Source organism: Elaeis guineensis, chromosome 7, assembly GCF_000442705.2.
Source record: "Elaeis guineensis isolate ETL-2024a chromosome 7, EG11, whole genome shotgun sequence".
NCBI classification, from domain to species: Eukaryota; Viridiplantae; Streptophyta; class Magnoliopsida; order Arecales; family Arecaceae; genus Elaeis; species Elaeis guineensis.
Window position 1 is genome coordinate 98066894 of NC_025999.2, and position 6000 is coordinate 98072893.

At 32.1% G+C, this 6000-nt stretch overlaps 1 long non-coding RNA gene across 1 annotated transcript; it reads right to left on the reverse strand.

The window, feature by feature from the left end:
* Window positions 1-4873: 4873 nt before the first annotated feature.
* Window positions 4874-5720, reverse strand: LOC140859424 (uncharacterized). The gene is made up of 3 exons (XR_012142898.1): window positions 5619-5720; window positions 5166-5524; window positions 4874-5064 (listed from the first exon to the last, which is right to left on the reverse strand). It is a non-coding gene; the product is annotated as an uncharacterized lncRNA (long non-coding RNA).
* Between the last annotated feature and the right edge of the window lie 280 nt (window positions 5721-6000).

The following is a 6000-nucleotide window of genomic DNA, read 5'->3' on the forward strand; positions in this document are numbered from 1 at the left end:
GGAGCAACCGATGCGCCAGATATGAGATATACGTCGTCATCATATGTTCCACATATGTCATCACCGCATATTCTGCAGATGTCATCACTAGATGCTGCATAGATGCCATCGCCTTTTGATCCACAGATGGCAGCGCCTTCTTCTTCCTACATCCCCCAGATGACATCATCGAATACCAGTTGGCCACATGAGTATGATACTTTCTTTTCAGGCCCATTCGTGAATCCAGATGAGAGGGTTAAGCGGGTCGCTCAGTCCGTAGATGATCCGACAGCATCCGTTACTCCTGAGCAGCATGACCAGCAGATCTCCTCCACTGATATAAAGGAGGAGCCATCACAGCAGGAGCAAGAGCAGCCGTTGAGGATCTTCCTAAGAAGGTCAAGCGACCACGGACACCACGACGTCCTTGTAGGACTTAGTCTTTTTTAGATTTATACTTAATATTTTTGAAACTTTTATTGTACTATTTTTTGTACGCTTGACATTTTTATTCTATTTAATATTATTAATTATTGAATTTATTTTATATTATTTATTTTCAAGTGATCGGATATTATGCTTTGTGGATATGGTTACACATACTCTAATATGTCTCGAAATATTAGGAGAGAAAAAGTTATGCTAAAAGAACTATAAAAATTATAATATAAATAATAATAATATATCAGATAATTTAATTATGAGATGAATCGGATCGCACTGGTACATCTCGATCTGGTACGGACACAAACAGCTATGTACGGTGTGGTATGAAAAAAAATTTTGAATTAAAATTTTTATTTTTTAAAATTTAAAATTATAATTTTTATTTTTTTCTCATTTTTTTGATTTTTTTTTGATATTTTTTATTTTTTTAACCCCCAAAATTTTTTTGAGATATTTTTTTAAAAAAATTAATTTTAAATGAAAAAAATAATTTGAATTTATATTTTTTATTTAAGTTACCATTTGAATTTTTATTTTTTTCTCATTTTTTACTTCTTTGTTTGGAATATTTTTTAAAAAATTAATTTGAAATGGAAAAAGTAATTTGAAATGGTATTTTTTATTTTAATTAAAATTAAAAAAATTATTTTTTAAATTAAAAATTATAATTTTTATTTTTTTCTCAATTTTTAAATATTTTTCTCTTTTATGGTACTTTTTTTATTTTTTATTTTTTTTTGACATATTTTTTTAAAAAAATTAATTTGAAATGGAGAAAGTAATTTGAAATGTTAGTTTTTATTTGAATTAAAATTAAAATTTTTATTTTTTTAAATTTAAAATTATAATTTTTATTTGGCTCTCTTTTCTTCTTTTTTTATGGAATTTTTTTAAAAAAAAATTTAAGATTTTTTTGTGATATTTTTTAAAAAAATAAATTTTAAATGGATAAAATAATTTAAAATTATTTTTTTATTTGAATTAAAATTAAAATTTTTATTCTTTAAAATTCATTCAAAATTATAATTTTTATTTTTTCTATTTTTTTTCTTTTATGATATTTTTTTAAAAAAAATTAATTTGAAATGGAGATTGTAATTTGAAATGATGATTTTTATTTGAATTAAAATTAAAATTTTTATTTTCTTAAATTTAAGAATTATAATTTCTATTTCTTAAAATTTTTAATGATATTTTTAATTTTTTTTACACCAATTTTTTTCAGATATTTTTTTTAAAAAGATAATTTGAAATGAAGATACTAATTTTAAATGATAATTTTTATTTTTTTCAAAATTATAATTTTTATTTTTTGATAAATTTAATTTTTTTATTTTTTAGCATTTTTTTCTTTTTTTTAGGGGCGAAATAAAAAATATCAAATAATATGGCGTTTTAAAAAATGCCATTTAGAATGGCATTTTTAAAAATACCATTTCAAATGACATTTTTAAAAACGTCATATTTTTTGATATTTTTTATTTTAAATTTTTTTTTTACGTGATCTATGTGAAAAATGGGGGTGACGTGGCCATGATAAAATATCATTCAAAATGACGTTTTACCGATTTTGCATCATTCTGATAAAAAAGTTAAAAATCAAATTATTTAGATAAATAAATTTTTTATATTAATTAAAAAAAATTATTTTTTACTGTGCCATCATCATGAAATCCCCCTCCATCCACACCCCCGCCCAACCTAGCTCTAGATTCTGTTGTGAATGTATAGTCAAGGAGCAACATGAACGATCTGACCGGCATGATCACAAGGCAGCAATCTTGTAGCCATGCCAAATTCCCCAAAGCTAAGACCGAAGGGTAATTTTACTGCTGCTTTTTTTTTTTTTTGTTAAGAAAGGGTAATTTTGCTTAAAGTGGTTACACTAGCTAATAAGTTTACATAGTTATCAGATTCAATTGGACCATTGAGAGGAGGGGGGCCCCGATATATATGTTATTTCTCGTGAGAGCCACCTCCCTTAGATCAAATTTGATGATAGTGTTCAGGAGAGAGATTTTTTAGATGGAGTAGATTTTGTAACAAGAGGTGCTATTGGAATTCTTTTAACTGCTGGAGGTGTTAGGTTTTATGAGACTACTATACTAATGATAATGATAGAATTATAAGCTATATGGGAATAATTGGCTTATGCCGCGCAAGAGGTTTAGTGCTCCTATATTTATTTGGGAGGAGATTCATTGACAACTATTAGATGGTTTCAAATTTATTTTTTACTGATACATCGTAGAATAGATTGTCCACCAAAATGCTGGCGATCCAATGGCAGTCTCCACTCCCCTCTTCACTCAATAAGATTCGTAATTTTAGTAAACTTTGGAATGTATGAGCCAATATTTCCTAACAGTCAAAGCTTGTCCCTACAACTTTTTTTCTTTGGTGAATGGCACACGTTCTCGAAGACGATAAATATCTATCTTCGTCTATAAAAATCAACTTCCTGAGACCCTCCAAATGAGTAAATACTTACTCCGTATGTCTTCTCCTAAAGATTAATTCCATATAAACTGGAATCTATCTTTTCACAGAACTCTGAGTTCCACTAATCTTCATCCTCCACATAACATCCTTCAAGTTTCTACTCTCATTTTCAAATCTTCTCTATTTGCTTCCACAGGAGATTGACTTAAGCATCGAAGGATCCACCATCGGAGAGCCTTCAATATGAGAACTTTCCTGTCTTTAATAGTTTTATAGAATTTGACTCGAGGGATCGACCAAAAATGTAGCACCAGCACCCGATCTGGAGGTCTCAACTAACTGACTTGTGATCATCTCTCTTTCTTTCGACTCCTACTCAATGGTCTGAACCAGCTCGACTCTCCGACAGCAACATCTACTGATGTAAAAATACATCCTTTTCTACATGATTATTGATAAATGATGTATATCCTATTTTTATTGAGGTCTCACGTATTTATAGACAAGCCAATAATACTATAAATTGAACGGCGAATTACATGATTAATCATACTAGAACTATAATATAGGATTCTTCAATACTTATCATCACAATTTTTGAATATTTTATTTTTAATTTTTATGGATATATCTATATTTTATTATTTAATTTATCTAACTTAAGCTTAAAAAAAAAAAACTCAGGTGGCCATATCAACATCGGATGGCAATGGAAGGAGCCGACCGTGAAAGCTAAGTCGGTTGCATTCATATTGGATGGCAATAGGAGAGAGGTGAGAGGTCAAGCTGATTTTTAAGTGACATGATATCTCATGGAATTAGAAATCCTTGATTTCAATTTTATGCAGAAGTGCAAAAAAAAAAACTTTATGAAAAATAGGTCTTCTAATAATGTCCTTCACATAGGCTCAAGCCACATGAATGGTCAAAATCGGAAGAAAAAAAATAAAAAGGCTGGAACGTTGGAGCAGTCCAATTTCGTGGAGAGATCTCGAAGAGACGTGCACGCTCGGATTGCAAAGCAGCCCTGTTGGAAGTTTTTAACTCCATTTCTTTAACATAAACTCGCTCCGATTACTACTTTTTTTCAGGCTTGGGTTCTTTGAAGTCGGAACATATGACGTACATATCTGTTAAATAGGGCAAATCACATGACATGCATCTGTCTCTATTTTTTCCTTTAAAGCCTGGGTCCTTTGAAGCCAAAATATATGACACACATACCTGTTAAAATGGGGCAGATTACATGACCCATACCTGTCCTTGACCTTGATGTTGCCATGTCACGTAGCATGGTGGTGAACATATGCCTACTCGGTCTGCCGCACTCATTGGCGGAGCCCCTATTGCCAAACTATTCCAAGGCACCTGAGTCCTAATCTATAGGATTTCATGGAAAAAATCCCACTTCCCAGGTATTAACCCTGTAACCTCATCCCATAGAAAATTATTAACACTACAGGAAAAATGGTCATTAACGATGCTATTAATGATCATTAACGACGCTTTAAAGCGTCGCTATTTCGCTTTACGACGCTTCGAAAAGCGTCGGCAAAGCGTCGCCTATGTAAGAGTGGAGATGAACAGCGCCGACGCTTTTTAAAAGCGTCGTTATTTTTTAACGACGCTTTAAAACGTCGTAAAAATTAACATTAACGGCGCTTATAAGCGTCGTTAAACTTGTCTTAACGACGCTTTAAAGCATCGCAAAAAGTAATTTTAACGGCGCTTTTTAGCGTCGTTAATGACTCTGCGTCATCCACTCTACCAAGACGCTTTTCGAAGCGTCGGCTTTTTGTCTTTATCGACGCTTATAAGCGTCGTTAAAGGTTTTAAGAGAAAAAAAAAATACAGGTATTATCTACAAAAAAAAAAAAGAATACATACATTCCTGTACGAAATTATATCAATTATTCGAACATAAACCTGTACAATCACCACATTCACATTCACACCTGTACAATCACCACCATTCACATCAAAAGCAAACTTAAATAGAAAATTTAACCAAACCAAAAGACAATATTTTATATAAATAAAAATAAAGTACTAATCGTCCATTACAATCAAGAGTAATATAAATAAATATAAAAATATAATAAAAATAAAATAATATCAATCTGCAGGCGGATGGTCGTCGTTGTCTCCACGTGACGTGCCGCTATCTCGACGGGTGCCTGATATGCCAGGAGCCTACAAGAAACATATCAAAAGCATGATTTGCATATCTATAAATAAAAATATATAAATCATTAAATTAATATAAAAATATATATTTAATATTATGTGTTTACCTGAGATGAACCATACATCTCTAATAAAGATGTAAGGCGATCAATCTGTCCCCTCATGGCCTGCATCTCGGCACGGCTCTGTCGCATCTCCTCCATCTCAGCGGCACGACTCTATCTAATCTCCTGTATCTCCGCCTCGAGTCTGCGAACGCGTGAATCCTGAGCATCTGCTGCAGCATGCTGCGTATATCTACTAACCTCAGATAACTGAGTGGGGGTGACTCCTACTCCATAACCCCTCACTCGGCCGTAGCGCTCTGGTCCCATCAACTCTGTGAACACCTCGGCTCGATACGGCTTTGCTGCGTAGATGCTGCGGACTCGTCGTCACGCTCCGCAATGAGAGATGTAGCCCTCTCCTGTATTTTTTTTTGAAAACAAGAGTTATACATTAATAGCTAACAAAATTAAATTTAAATCATTGCAAAAAATATAATATTAATAATGTCGTACATATAAATCTCTCGACTCATCTCGAACAAAAGTACCATCCTGATGAGTATGAGTCATCCGGTAAAACTCCACTTGTCCGGGTTCCCTCCCATGCTCATCCTCCTACACAAATAATTTCAATTTTAAGCAAACAGTTATAATAATTTAAAAAAATATATGAGTATCATGATACAGACATGGTCCACGATACATAATGATATTAGTTATATAAATATTTCAACATAAAAATTAAAAGTTAATTATAAAAGTTTAAGGAACATACAAACTCCTGTCGGAGTCGTGCATTACTCTTCGACCCCGATGTATGAGGAACAGACTGAGCTGCTCGTGCAGCTCTACCAATAGCAGAATAAGTCTGTAAAATAAAGTAAAGAACTTGTTA